Source organism: Lampris incognitus, chromosome 4 (genome assembly GCF_029633865.1).
Source record: "Lampris incognitus isolate fLamInc1 chromosome 4, fLamInc1.hap2, whole genome shotgun sequence".
Lineage (NCBI taxonomy): Eukaryota > Metazoa > Chordata > Actinopteri > Lampriformes > Lampridae > Lampris > Lampris incognitus.
This window is the reverse complement of record NC_079214.1, coordinates 746827-762858: the sequence shown is the minus strand read 5'-3', so window position 1 is coordinate 762858 and position 16032 is coordinate 746827. Positions and strand designations below refer to the sequence as shown.

The 16032-nt window shown below is 44.0% G+C and overlaps 1 protein-coding gene across 4 annotated transcripts in view; it reads right to left on the bottom strand.

The window, feature by feature from the left end:
* celf1 (cugbp, Elav-like family member 1) overlaps positions 1-10933 on the bottom strand; it is a 315470-nt gene extending 304537 nt beyond the window's left edge. For all 4 annotated transcript variants that reach the window (XM_056279257.1, XM_056279261.1, XM_056279260.1 and 1 more), the window contains exon 1: positions 10757-10933. The gene's annotated coding sequence lies outside the window, so the exon portion shown is untranslated. The remainder of the gene's footprint in view (positions 1-10756) is intronic.
* Positions 10934-16032: the final 5099 nt, after the last annotated feature.

Sequence of the window (16032 nt, the reverse complement as noted above, 5' to 3'; positions counted from 1 at the left end):
GGGACATTTGATTGTTGATGTTTACTGTAAACCAACACATCCTGATCAATACTTAAGGTTTGACTCTCATCATCCGCTGGAGCACAAACTAGGAGTCATCAGGACGCTGCACCACCGAGATGACAACGTCCCCACCGACACAGCGGCTGGGGAAGGGGAGAAATCCCACATTAAACAGGCCCTTGTTTAATTTGGTTATACCAACTGGGCGTTTGTCAAAGCCAGGAATATGCCCAAATAGTGCACCAGCCGATCTAAATCAAAAAATCAAATCAATTTTATTTGTATAGCCCAATATCACAAATTACAAATTTGCCTCAGCAGGCTTAACAGCAACACAACATCCTGTCCTTAGACCCTCTCACTGGATAAGGAACAACTCCCTAAAAAAAACAGGGAGAAAAAAAATAGTTAGAAACGGACAACGTGCAATGGATGTTGTGTTTACGCAATTTACACAATACAACATTGAAAGAGGGTAACAGAATTACAATGGACTTATAAAATGTATGAAGAATATGATGTGCAGGATGCCAAGCAGTGTCCAGATGCCAGCGGAACAGTCCAGGACCCAAGCCACACGACCGGCATCATCATGTAAAAAAAAAAAAAAAAAAAGAGAGAGAGAGAGAGAGAGAGAGAGAGAGAGAGAAAGAAATCGAAGAGAGAAGGACAACAGCTACCTAAGCGTAAACCAGTGTTGATTCCGTATGTGGCAGGAGTGTCAGAAAAGTTGAGATGCGTAATTTCCCAAACACACTGTACCAGAAATTGGTCCACCTGAAGGATCGGGTCCCCCAGCACAAACAGAGCAATACGTATAGTGTAGCTCAGCGGTCGGGAACCTATGGCTCGCGAGCCATATATGGCTCTTCCGGTGACGGCATATGGCTCCCAGACAATTTTGAGTTGAAAATTATTTTTTTTTCAAAAAAATCAGTTTGGAACTGATTTTAAAATACTTGTGATATTTCTTAATAATACTGTGTCATTTTAAAGTAAACAGAAATTAGTTTTGAAGATAAATTTCACGGGTCACGGGTCACCCGTGGGTCGGGTCGGGAACCAATGGCTCGCGAGCATGTCCGGGTCATTGTAAAGGTGAAGAAATCAATTTTATCAGATAGCCAACTAGTTTATCCGCTTCAACCCTCGTAACGGAAAAGATGGCGAAAAGAAAAAAAGACGATGATTACCGTGCATTCCAGGCTGCGTGGACAGAGGAATTTGCATTTGTGGAGAGAGCAGGATCTGCGGTATGTCTAATATGCAATGATAAAATTGCATCGATGAAACGGTCAAATATAAAGCGGCACTTCGATACGCACCATGCTTCATTTGCATCGAAATATCCAGCGGGGGACAGCAGGAAAAGGGCATGCGAGGAGCTACAGCGGAGAGTGCAGACGAGTCAGCAGCAACTACGTGTGTGGACCAAGCAAGGTGACGGGAATTCCGCTAGCTTTGCGGGGGCTTTGGCAATAGTAAGGAATGGAAAGTCATTCACAGATGGCGAGTATGCCAAAACATTCATGCTTGATGTGGCCAATGAACTGTTTGATGACTTCCCAAATAAAGACAAGATAATATAAACGAATAAAAGACATGCCCCTGTCAGCAAGAACTGTGCACGATCGTAGCATCATGATGGCAAATCAAGTCGAGGGAACACAAATTAAGGACATAAACGCCGGGACATACTTTTCTCTCGCGTTAGATGAGTCAACAGACGTTAGCCATCTATCTCAGTGCAGTATCATTGCCAGGTATGCTGCAGGTGACACACTGCGTGAGGAAAGCTTGGCTGTTTTGCCAATGAAAGGGACAACAAGAGGAGAGGATTTATTCATGTCTTTCATGGAGTTTGCTAAAGAAAAAAAACTACCGATGGATAAACTTATTTCTGTCTGTACTGATGGTGCACCCTGTATGTTGGGGAAGAACAAAGGATTTGTAGCGCTTCTCCGTGAACATGAAAAGAGAGCCATCCTAAGTTTTCATTGCATCCTGCACCAGGAGGCGCTTTGCGCTCAGACGTGTGGCCAGGAGCTTGGCGAGGTGATGTCTCTGGTCATTCGAGTGGTCAACTTTATTGTTGCCCGAGCTTTAAATGATCGCCAGTTTAAAGCTCTGTTAGAAGAAGTTGGGAATCATTATCCCGGTCTGCTTTTACACAGCAACGTGCGTTGGTTGTCAAGGGGGAAGGTGCTCAGCCGTTTTGCAGCTTGCCTGAGTGAAATCCGGACTTTTCTTGAAATGAAAGGCGTCAAGCATCCTGAGCTAGACAACACTGACTGGCTCCTGCAGTTTCACTATCTCGTGGACGTAACTGGCCATCTGAACCAGCTCAATGTGAAAATGCAAGGTATTGGAAATACAATCTCATCCCTTCAACAAGCAGTGTTTGCATTTGAAAGCAAGCTGGAAGTCTTTCTCAGGGACATTGAAACAGGTCGTCTTCTGCACTTTGAAAGACTGCAACAATTTAGAGATGCATGCTTAGCAAGTGACTCCACTCAACATCTGGATCTCCAGCAGCTAGCTGGCTTTACGTTCAATCTCCTGCAGTCATTCAAAGCACGTTTTGGAGAATTTCGTGCGCGCACTGGTCTTTTCAAGTTCATCACTCATCCACATGAGTGTGCAGTGGACAAAATCGACCTGACATGCATCCCCGGGGTCTCTATCGGAGACGTTGAGCTGGAAGTTGCTGACCTGAAGGCATCAGACATGTGGATGAGTAAGTTCAAGTCACTTAATGGAGAGTTGGAAAGTATTGCGCGACAGCGAGCAGAGCTGGCGAGGGAACACAAGTGGACAGAAATTAAAAATCTTCAACCTGAAGACCAGCTGATTCTTAAAACTTGGAACGAGCTTCCTGTGACATACCACACAATGCAGCGTGTGAGTATTGCCGTATTGACCATGTTTGGCTCTACATATGCATGTGAACAGTCTTTCTCGCATATGAGGAACATTAAGACCAACCTACGCTCACGTTTAACTGATGGAAGCCTCAACGCCTGCATGAAGCTCAACCTCACCACGTATGAACCAGACTACAAGGCCATCAGCAAAACCATGCAGCACCAGAAGTCGCATTAAAAGTAAGACATATTTAATTTATTATACGTTAAAAATACTATATGGCTCTCAATGAAATATATTTAGAAATATTTGGCTTTTATGGCTCTCCCAGTCAAAAAGGTTCCCGACCCCTGGTGTAGCTGTTAAGTGCCAGGAGGATTGCCATGACTTGTACATTGGGGAAACCAAACAGACGATGGCCAAGAAGATGGCACAACACAGAAGCGCTAACGCAACAAGCCAGGACTCCGCAGTCAACACCCATCTGCAGGCCAGTGGCCACTCTTTCAAGGATGAGGATGTGCAAATCCTTGGTAGGGAGGAACACTGGTTTGAACGGGGTGTCAAAGAGGCCATCTACATGAAGAGGGAATGACCATCCCTGAACCCAGGGGGGTCTAAGAGTACATCTGTCACCATCTTATAATGCTGTGATTGAAACTATTCCCCAATCATCTGTGAATAGTAAACATGGCCATTGTAACTCTAGTTAATGGTCACGGCAATTTGCATATGAAACCAATTGTTGTTTTTGGTCGTTATGCCACTATATTGTTTATAAGGGTGGGGACACCTGCAGTCAGTTTAGACTGAAGTCACTTAGATTTGAGTGATGAAACATTTCTATCAATAAACGTTGTCTCCAGGTGAAGTGATTCAACTTTTTTTGACGAATTTTTAAAAATGTGCAATAACTCATAAACGTGTTGAGATATCAGCTGGAAATCTGAGACATGTTCATGGGTTTCCAATAAGCTTACATATTGAAGTGCATTGCGCTTCACTTCTAAGGGGTGCCACAAATGTGAAAAAAAGTTTATATCTCAAAATCGGCTACATGGATTCATATGAAATTCGGTTTGCATGAGGGCCATTACTCAGTTAATACATAAAATTTGGTAATGATTGATTTAAGTGTGTGTGGCTTATTACAACAAATATAAATTTCAAGACATTTCACATCCAAAACTTCAAAATAGGGATGCACCGAAAATTCGGCCACCGAAAATTTTCGGCCGAAAGACCTAAATCACCGAAACAACACGGCCGAAACAGAATTGTGATGACGCAAGCAAAAAGCGCAGCCAGCACACGGTTATCTGGATAAGAGCCAACATGTCTGCGGTGTGGATGTATTTCAGTATCTCGGAGAAAGACCCACGGATAGCGATTTGCAAAACATGCAATGCTGAAATTTCAAGAGGGGGTGTGTCTGCAAAGAGTTTCTCCACGTCGGGTTTAATTTATCACCTGAAATCCAAACATCCCGATTGCCATTCTGAATATGAGAAGAATGCGGCGCAGAAAAGAAAAGTCAATCCGAGCACGCCCACTCCGTCTGTAGCGGACTTATTTGAAAAGGCAAGACAGATTTCCAGTGATGGTGCTAAGGCAAAACAAAAAATTATGGAGTTTATTGCCTTAGATGATCAGCCGTTCTCTGTCATAGAAGATGTGGGATTTCGTAAGCTGATTGATCACATTGAGCCCCGTTATGCCATGCCAAGCAGACGGCATTTTTTAGACGTGTGTTTACCTGAGCTGTTTAATGTTGTTGCAACTCATGTCCATGAGCTTATAGCATCAGATATTACAGCTATCAGTTTCACGACCGACATATGGGGTCAAGTTAAACATTTTGTTTTGAATTTTAATTTATATTGTGCATTGTTGTAATGTCAGTGCTAAATAAATATTTAATATTTTGTAATTGATTTATTCTTTGAATTGCAATGCCTTGATTTTAGTGAGGTTAGTACACAGTCATAGCCATAAATGCAATGGTTCTAATAATTGACATAATCATTTCTTTCGGTGTTTCGGTTTTCGGCCTTGGTTTCCTCATTTTTGGTTTTTGGTTTTGGCCAAGAATTTTCATTTCGGTGCATCCCTACTTCAAAACAAAAAATTACCCATACGTCCTTCACACCCGTACACAAAAGTTAGCCTCACTGCAACCTATGTTCAATTCAGAAGTCCATCACTCTATATTTTTCCAAAATTAGCTTGTTCCCTGTTACCCAGGGGTTGCCACAGCAGATTCGATGGTTTCCATCAGTACCATGTGATGGCACAGCACCAATGTCATTCTTGTCAATGATTTGGCCAAATTTTACATTGGATGCCCTTCCTGACACAACCACCAACCCTATGGGGGCACAGGTAAAGCGCTGGATGCCATCCCAATATTCATGGACTTGCACCCATGCCTGCTGCAAAAAAGTCAATTCACATCTATATCTCCACAAGGGTTCATTCAAATGCTACCAAAACTGACAGACTGTGTACTCCATATCACGTGTCAAATTATGTTCAGATATGTCAAAACGACAAGGCTGCAGTGACATTTGTCTTACTGTAATTAGTACTGTATGCACAATATTTTCTATTTCACCAAATATTTGGTATCAGCAGAAATTTGTGTGATTTTTTTTCAGAAGTTTATCACCAGCACTTTTGTTACAACTGGCCCCTCAAAATTTGCTCAAATGCTATGGGCAGGGCTCATATATACATATATATATATATATATATTTTTTTTTTTTTTAAATCACTTCCCCTGAACGCTTTGTGCTACTGAAACCAAATTTGGTGTACATGTGTAGATACGATGTCTGAGTGACCATAACAAATTTGGTGTAATTTGGCCAATAGGTGGCGCTGTAGCAGCATCATAAGTTTAAATAGCCATAATTTGATAATCGCTAGTCCTATTCATTTGAAATGTTGTGTGCTTCTTCATGTATAAAGGTTTAATGATATCTGCAAGGACATCCTCATACTCAAAAAAAAAAAAGAAGAAAAAAAGGCCGCCATCACCCAATCAAATTTCATTTGCCAACACAGACAATTATGTACGACTGATCATCATGAAATTCGGTACGCATTTGCAGGCATACTCCAGATGCAAGCCTAGAATATTTGGGCATAATTGACGTGATAGTGGTTCTGAAACAACCCACTTTACATTTTAACATCTGGCTCAAAAAACATTTGGTGTTGAATCAAAATGTTTGCTCCTCCTGAATCCAAGGGCCATGCAAAATCATGTGCAGGTACACTCAGGATGCGAGCCTATTACATTTGGTCAGAATTTGCCAATAGGTGGTGCATGTTGAGAAACTGCTTGGACCCTGTTAATTGCCGTCTGCAGCTATATTTAATTTTGTTTTACAGTGAATGAAATCAGAGTTGGCCCTGTGATGGCCTGGCAGCCTGTCCAGGGTGTCTCCCCACCTGCCGCCCAATGACTGCTGGGATAGGCTCCAGCATCCTGCAACCCAAATTGGGATAAATGGCTTGGATAATGGATAATGGATGGTTATTAATCAAAGTTTTCTCTAAATGTTTTCTGTATTGCCGTAGCCAGCTGTAGAAACCTGGCTTACTTGCGTGGTTCAATGACATTTTGCTAATGTCACTGTGTGGCAGAATAACTACTGCTGAGAAAAGGACAGTTAAGTTTAAACTTTCTCGATCAATGGGGAGCGAGTCCTCTGTCCTGCAAAGGAACAGCACCCATATTTACAGCAATACACTCAGCCTTTGTACCCAAAATCAACTGTACAGCAAAAAGATTCAGTATCTCCAGTGAAATCTTTTTGGATGACTATGTTGTTGTTTTGAAAGAATCTAGCATTTAGCAATACTTATATGAACAAGAATACAGCGCCTTAGAAATCCAATGAAGAGAGGAGGCGGCTACCACTACGGTGGCCATACAGACAGCTACAGCGAATGGGAGGACCAAGCAGCTGAAGCCACCGAGAGCCTTCAGGAACTAGTGGTGTTTGTTTACAAAATGTCCTACCATACCAACAGAAACTGAGTGCCTGTGTTTCCATGAGTTTCATCTTTAAATAAATTAACCACAACAACGAATGGGAACCATGGGTAAGCAATATTTTCTTTATTCAAGTTGCAGACTACTTTGTTTTTTGAGTAAGAGGGAGTGTGTGGGCATATTAGAAGCACTACGGCTGTAGCGGCGTGTCAATAGGGCTATGCCAAAATTTCCCTTTAAGAGACCTATAGTTAGAGAGATGTCAGACAGTAATGCTAGAGATTCAAAGACACACTGGTTGCCCTGGTGGTTCACCTGATGGAGCACATACCACATGGGGCTGGGTCCTTGTCACGGTGGCCTAGGTTCGGGCCCGGCCTGGACCTTTTGCTGCGCGTCATCCCCTCTCTCTCCCCTTCCTTTCCTGTCTCTCTCTCTCTACTGTCACTATCAAATAAGGGTAGGTAAATGCCTAAAAAATAAAAATTAAAAAAAATCTTAAAAAAACAAAGACATACACTACCAGCTAAACTACTCCTCGTCCCTCCCTTCCTGTCTCTACAGTGGCCAAAGTGTAATAAAGAATGTGCTTACTATCCCTTTTCTGCCACATAATGTTCATATAGAGGACTGAAAAGGGATGCAGATGCAGCTGTATTTCTTGTGGATGTCCAAGTATGCAATTGTTTACTAACATGTAAGCGTAACCGTGTACTCAGACTGCCAGCGACCACTGAGAAAAAGTGGCCAGAAGTCATTCATTTCAAATGAGTGCTGGGAGACCAGGAAATACAGAGGGTGGAGTCACGACTGGCGGAGAGATCTCAGCAACTTGGCGACAACAGAAAGTTGAGCAGATACGCAGTAATGCGATGTAGCGATGGGCAATCGGAGGGTAGATATGTTAACATCATATTCTTCTGCTGTAAAACGTTTTACTGTAGTTCTGTAGACTTTAGTTTCCAACAGAAATGGAGGTAAAGTTTATTGTAACTGTAGCCAGTTTTCCCGTTATGATAGGTCCCCAACTATGTACAAGGACAGTAATAAAAAAATTATGCATGGAGGCAGATATCGGAGATTGGAATGTCTCCTGAGGTTTATTACATTAACAAGAATATAAAACCAAGGGAATCACCATTTGAATGATAACATTAACAATGTTAGCAATTGTCAATGATGCCAGCTAACATTGGCTAGCTACCGTTGAAAATCTTTTGACTGCCAATGGCCATAAATTAATACATCTATTCATCAACAAAAATGTAGGCTGGTTTCTACTTCTTCATACATTTGACAACAACGCTCACAAGCCACAGCTGAAGAGAGGCATGCTGGCCACAAGACACCGACCGCTACATGGGGATTTGGCAACATTCAACGGCAGAGTCACTGCCAGTTGGAGTGTACAGCTAGGTTGGTGGCAACAATATTTATGACAGCGACAACTTTGCACCATACTCAATTCATTTGAATGGCGTTGTTGTGATCAGTGGATTCACTTTCAGTAGCTAAGTAAATCTGTGTGATGCCTTCATGTAGAGTTCCAATTTGGTCACCTTTGACAAGCAAATTCACGCTAATGACCAATAGCAAAAGTGCTTTGACTGTATTGACCTGTGATAGGGCTATGATGCGGGTCAGTAAATAGAGGAAGCTATCATTTTAGCAGTGTATACTCATCCAATTTTAAACAGGACATTATGCTCAGCCAAAACATAAATTGCTACACAAAAAATACACAGTATGGTTAAAAGTCAGTCTGAAGTAGGATTCATTTCATTATTTTGTTTGTGTTTAGTGGTTTTGGTCACCAAGCTCCAGTCCAGGAAGTGTGAAATTTGTGAATAAATCTGTGAATAAAATATGTGAATAAATTTCACACTGCCAATTCCTGGTGTGACTGGGGCCTAAAAACTTGCTAACGTCACAAATATTTCTGTTATCACATTTGCTCCCTCAACTCGCTACAGGTTTCAACCTAGATCACCTTTTCAACTTGTGACTTGTGTGCAGCTTATCCATGGTTTTATGAGGGCTGAGTAGGGGTCCATTGAGAGGACGGACTCAGTCAGAGCGGGAGGTGCTCTTTGACAGACTGGCAAAACAAAACAATAGCTTTAAGTGAAGGGAAACTGTTGAGGTGCTGATTCTCTATGCGATCGGCAGTACTAGCAATCCGTTCAAATCACAGGTAGTCAATTGATTCACTTTTAGAATCAAAAACATTGCTTTAAGGGGTATTAAGCAAAAACAAAACAAAAAAAAACAAAAGTTTCTTGAGCTGGAAAACACATATCAACCATCTATGTGATGAAACCTATCAAACCTATACCTTTGATCAACATTGCTGATAAAACTGAATACCATTAACCACCTTTAAAAAGTGATGCTTTATCACCCTCTCTCGAAAATCTTCCTCTACTGCACTGCTGCAGAGGAAGCACGGTCCCAGACTGACTGATAAAAAAAATACCCAAGTTTTCAGAGTTGCTGGTAGGCAGGTACATTGAACAGAGGTAAACTGACAACGGCAGCCTGTGAGCCTACCCAATTTCAAACTTAATTGCATTTTATGCTGCACTTTCAACCACATCATCCCAGAACACTAATGTAACTGACAAAAAAATAAAATAAAGTTAACCAAATAGTCACTGTGATAATTACCAATCTCAAGCGAGTTTCAAGTCTCTGCAAATTCATTTACATGCTGTACTGAAATGAAGGAAAACCAACAGCTGCCTGTGCCTGAATGTAGGAAAATAAGTGACAAATATGGATATTTATCATCTGTTTATTTGAAAAATATTTCAGGCTCCTGCATCTGGCTTTCCTTTGTTTTTTTTCCTTTTAAATTATATTCATTTATGATTTATGCCTAGGCAGCAGCAACACAGGCATTTTTGGTTTTCCAGTAAAACATCATTAAAACAGGTTATGGCATATCAGTTTAGGATTGGCCTGTTGTCTATGTTAACGCAGTGCGGAATATCGTTAAAAAGTGGACAACTAGTATTCTTCCGTACCTTAGGTCCTCTGTTTTATAAACGTTTGTGGGTATTCTACTAAACGAGTGTGCTTGACTGCAAGATTATCCTCTTACAAGCTACTAACTCTTACTAGCACAATGTACTAACAGGTTACCCAGAGTCAAAGTTAAATTCATTAAAGATCCACCTGACCCTCTAAGGTCACTAAACTTTCATAGCTAATCTCAAACCAACTTGATTTCTACTTACCGTTTCTTGAGTCTGTCTCTACCTAGAGTTACATCACGGGACGAACTACTCCCATCCCCAAAAGAGTTCAGTTGCTGATGTGGATCACTTACAAGAATGCATAGCCAACACAATTACTATCCTCAGCAGTATAACCGTACAGCCCACCTGGCATTCTCAATAGCCCGGTACTATCCATGGCTTGGGATTGTTGCATTAAAAGGCAACTGCGCACGTTATATTTAACTACCTTTCCAACTTGCTAGCAAAACCACAAGGCGTTGCAAAGCTTTTGCCCGCGACCGAACTTGCCATATAAGCGCCTGGCTGGCTGCAAGATGTAAAACACAACGGCAGTCCAAAGCATTTTGGCTGCTAACGTTACTAGCTCGCTAGCCGAGGCTAGCATTGTAGCTAACATGTCACCTCAACACTACATGACGCATGTCGTTTCAACAAACAGCCAACACGCGTTCAGACCACAGCAACATAATCTGCAATTTGACCCTATCTTGATTACCACCACCAACCAACCCACTAGCACCAAAACAGTCTTCAAGAAAACTAAATTAGTAAATCAACCACCGAAGCAGCTGGTAGCTGAAGTGTTGCAGCTAGCTTATGATGGCTAAGATAACGTTAGCTAACTCATTATCAACCAACTTACCTGTGTCGTCTTAACTTTTATGCCACTCTGACTATTCCAGGTGTTTTTGAAAATAAAATCATGGATTTATGTTCGCTTGGATTATACGTTCTGTGCTTTAGAAAACAAGCGACTTGGCCACTGCAGCGATAGACCTCCGTCTCCCACTTCCGAGAGTATTTATAGTTAGCTAGCTAGCTAGCCGCCGAGTGAGGAGAGCGTCTGTCTCCGTGTAAGATGGCAGTCTTTCCTGTGCGGCTCTACCACTGGGCTGCCAGGAGGGGTTCGGACTTGTGGTGTTTAACAACAGTGGCCGAACGAGGAGCTAAAGCTCAATGCCTCATTAAATTCGTCTCACAGTCAACATACTACGTGCTCAATTACATGCTTTTACCAGACAGTTGCTTTCAGAATCCAACTTCACCATTTACAAACCTCGCAGAATACTCTCGTGTAAATAATGGAATGGTATAACCCACAGAGATGCACTGTTAGGTCATTTCCCAAACAGACTCACTTGAGCAGTAGACGGGCACTGTGACGCTGCTGGGACGAAGCTCAGCGAAGGGTTTTTTGGAACTGACTGGGAGCGCCTTAAATTTGAAATTTGTAAATGCTTGAGGAATTATGGCAGCCTGCTAGCTAAATCCAGGCGAATCTCAGAAATCACATCCCTGTCTCATGTCCCACCAGAGAATTTGCCTGGAGAGGAGAGGTTCAAATTAGCTGAGTTACAAAGCAAAGCAGATGACACGTATAACATGAAAGCAGAGCAGCTTTTGTTAGATCTAGGCAGAAATGGCGAGAGCAAGGCGAGCAGATGTCTGCATATTTATTTAATTTAGAAAAATCACAAGCCAAGTATAATTCTGTCTTGCACAGTTGAATATTGCAGGAACGGTTACTGATAATAAGAAGAATATCTCAAAGTGTTGTTATGAACACTACTCTTCTTTATACAAATCTAAGTACAATGGGGATGTTATGTCAACATTTTCTAAATAATTTGATAGTGTAAATTCAATTAGCCAGGAGGATAAATTAATTTGTGATTCTCCAATTACTACTGAAGAAGTTATAGATGCCATAAATCATCTAAAAAATAAGTCACCAGGGAATGATGGCATCAGCTCTGAATTTTATAAGCTTTTTTCCGAGTTGCTAGCACCATTGCTTTTGAATGTATTGTAACGTGCATGGATAAGTAGACACGTTGGTCCTTGACTAACGAGTCGGACCCCTTTAGTCGACTGGTTAACGTTGTCGTCCGTGGTGCGGGAAACCCGAGTTCGCGTCCCGGCTGTGACGGTCCGGCCGGGCTGCCCCCCCCCCCGAATTCGCTACAGTATTTAGGGGGCAGCCCGGGTACCGCCACAGCCAGGACGCGAAACTGTGTCTCCCGCAGCACGGGCTACTATCTTAACCAGCCGACTAAAGGGTTCGACCCGCTAGCCAAGGGCTAGTGAGTCTAGTCATCCGTGGTCGTGGGTATTTTTACCTACATGACACAGGGTGTAGTTTGTCTAATGCCTAAAGTGAAAAGAGATCTGCTTATATGTAAGTGACAACTGGAGGCCCTTTGGTTTGCTCGATAATGATGATGAACTGTTTGCTGTTGTGTTTGCCACGACATTTAAATGTGTTCTGGACTCAATTATAGCTCAAAATCAACCTGGATTTATGAGTAACAGGCATATTTCCAATAACATAAGACTGGTTTTTGATCTTATTGATTATTCTGAACTGATTACTGGCGACAATTTTGTATTTTTTTCTTGACTTTTACAAAGCCTTTGACACAGTTCAGCACCCCTTCATTTTTAATCGTCTAGAAAATTTGGATTTGTCTGTGAATGTTCTCATTCATCCAGGTCATGGTTATCCAAAGGACTTGAATCAAGTGCAACTGGACTTAGTATATATCCGAGAAGACGTTTCGCCTCTCATCAAAGAGGCTTCCTCAGTTCGTGCCTTTCTGACTAGACCAAGCTAGTCTGACTGGCTGCTGATGAGACTCCGAATTTATCCTCTAGGAGTCGTTGTCAGAGCTATTGATATGCGTGGCTCTTTGTGTCCCGATGTTTACCAACGCCCGTCGCCCGTCATCACCAGCCGTCAGACTAGCTTGGTCTAGTCAGAAAGGCACGAACTGAGGAAGCCTCTTGGATGAGAGGCGAAACGTCTTCACGGATATATACCACGTCCAGTTGCACTTGATTCAGCTCCTTTGGATTGGATTTGGAACATACTTTTGCAATGCAATGAAAACCCTCTATGCAAATTGGAACAGCTCTGTGAAATGAAGTGATGGAACTACTCAAAGATTCTGTCTAGAAAGAGGCATATGCCAAGGCTGTCCGGTCTCTGTTTACCTCTTCCTTATTGTTGCACAAGCCTTTTCTCACTACGTAAAATTAGGTAACTTAGGAGGTGTCTCTATTGCAGGTAGAAATATTGTATTAAGCCAGCTGGCAGATGATACAGCTTTGTTCTTGAAAAATGCTCTGCAGGTAAAGCCTGCAATCCAAATTATTGATGTATTTTCAAAAGCTTCAGGTCTCTGTCTGAATTTAATCAAATGTGAGTTGTTTGCTTTAAAAAACTGTGACATGACCTCTATTGATGATATACCTGTCAAGGAAAAGGTTAGTTATTTAGGCATTTTTGTAACCAAGGATCAACAAGACAGATGCATTCTTAATTTTAGTCAAATGATTATTGTTTTACTAGTATATTATTTTCATTGTTGTATGAGTACATTATTTTCATTGTTTGATAAGTATATTATTATTGTTATTATTGTTTTACGAGTATATGTCACAGTCTCTCGCCGTTCGCCCCTGACACCTGCTGACCCCCGCCCCCCCGTCGCAGCCTCTCTCCCTTGACTTCAAAGCAGTCAGCCGCTCTCCCTTGACATCAACGCGATCATCACCCTTAAAAAGCCTCCACTATGGACCAGTCTTCGCTGGAACGTCGCCTTTCATGGACTTCTGCCTCCCTGCCTGCCTACCTGCCACTGAGACAGTACGTTCCAGCCACTATGGACCCAGCAGACCATTCCACCACAGACCTGGCCACGGTCTGCCAGGCTGTAGCCAACCAGGAATCGGTCCTCGGCCAGCACAGCCAGGTGCTACAGGAGATGGCTGACGCCCTCCGTGAGCTCGGCTCAAAGATCTCCGGAATCCAGACCCAACTTGGTGCCTCTGCTAGCCCGGGACCCGCCCCTCCAGCTCCGCCACCCCCAGCGCCATCAACTTCGGCTAAGGAACCATGGGTTGCCCCGCCCGATAAGTATGATGCAGATTTTGGACTTTGTCGCCCTTTTTTGATGCAGTGTGAGATTGTGTTTAACCAGCAGGCCCAGTCATATTCCACAGATGGAGCCAAAGTCACTTACATCATGGGTCTTCTCCGGGGAAGCGCCCTGGATTGGGCTACAGCGGTGGGGGAAATGCGGGCCTCCACTTCCTCATCCTACGCTGAGTTCACCACTGCTTTTCGCCAGGTTTTTGATCATCCCGTGCGGGGAAAGGATGCGTCAAAAAGACTGATCTCTCTCCGCCAGGTTCCCGCAGCGTCGCTGACTACTCAGTTGAGTTCCGTACGCTATCAGCGGAGAGCGGATGGAACAACGAGTCCCTCCAGGCCGGCTTTTCCAACGGTCTCAGCGAATCCATAAAGGACGAATTGGTTTCCTACCCCGAGCCTGGAGGGTCGGAGGAATTGGTTACCCTGGCCATTCGTGTGGACAACCGTCTCCGAGAGAGGAGGCGAGAGAGGACACGCCGCTTTCCTGGTCACAACAACTTACCACGGGCCACACCTCCAAACTCTGGGGGCCGAGCTCGCTCGCCTGAGGCTGACGTCCTCCGAGAAAGTCTGAGGCGTGACTCTTCCCCAGCTTCGGAGCCGATGCAACTCGGCCGCTTCCGGCTCAACCCGGAGGAGCGTCAACGCCGCATCACCGAGAACAGCTGCTTGTATTGTGGTCAGCCTGGTCACTTTCTCGCCTCCTGCCCTCACTGTCCGTCAAACTAGCAGGCTCACGAGGGAGGGGGAGGATCCTCGCGAGCCCAACTGTCTGCCCTCTGTCTCCTCGTCCACGTACCCAGTTGCAAGCTACCATCAGTTTTAAAGGTCAGTCCACTAAACTTTTGGCTTTAATTGACTCTGGAGCTGATGAAAGCTTTTTGGATGCAAGTGTTGTGAAGCAGTTAGGTCTTGCCACTGTGAGTCTGGACCAGCCTCTTGAAGCTAATGCCCTGGATGGACGTCTCCTGGCCCGGATAACCTCTAAGACCGAGCCTGTGTGCCTCCTGTTGTCGGGAAACCATCAAGAGGAGTTAAGTTTTATTGTTATCAATTCTCCATTTGCTCCCATTATACTTGGTCATCCTTGGTTGGTTAAGCATAGTCCCCATATTGATTGGTCATCGGCCAGAATTTGAAGTTGGAGTCCCGTCTGTCATGCCTTATGCCTCCAGTCTGCTCTGCCTCAGTCTGTCCCCTGTCGGGTGTCAAGCCCTGGCTCCAGGAATGCCAAGCCCGATGCTCTGTCTCGTGTGCATGGGAAGGAGTCTGAGCCCAGGCTCCAACCTGACACCATCGTTCCCTCTACCTGTGTGGTTGCGGCTGCGGCTGTCACCTGGAACATTGAAAGGGAGGTCATGGCAGCACAACAGACTCAGCCTGACCCAGGTAACGGTCCCCCTGGGCGCTTGTTTGTTCCAGATGCTGTTAAATCTAGTGTGTTGCAGTGGGCTCACTCTTCCAAACTTACCTGCCATCCTGGAGTAACCCGTGCCTTCCTCCGCAGGCGGTTCTGGTGGCCTTCCATGACGGAGGATACTGGGTCTTTTGTTTCTGCCTGTCCTGTTTGTGCCCAGAATAAGCCCTCCACTGGGGCCAGGATTTCGTCTCTGGTCTGCCCGCCTCCGACGGTAACACCGTTGTACTGACTGTTGTTGATCGCTTCAGTAAATTTGTTCACTTTTTGCCCTTGTCTAAACTGCCTTCGGCCCGAGAGACTGCGGATCTGCTGGTCAGGGAGGTTTTCCGGGTCCACGGTCTTCCCCGTGATATAGTGTCTGACCGTGGCCCCCAGTTCACTTCTGCTGTCTGGAAGGCTTTCTGCTCTGCCATCGGTGCCACCGTCAGCCTGTCATTGGGTTTCCATCCTCAGACCAACTGCTAGGCCGAGAGGGCCAACCAGGCATTGGAGACGGTTCTCCGCTGTCTGGTGTCTGCCAACCCATCCTCTTGGTCCTCACAGCTCCCCTGGGTAGAATATG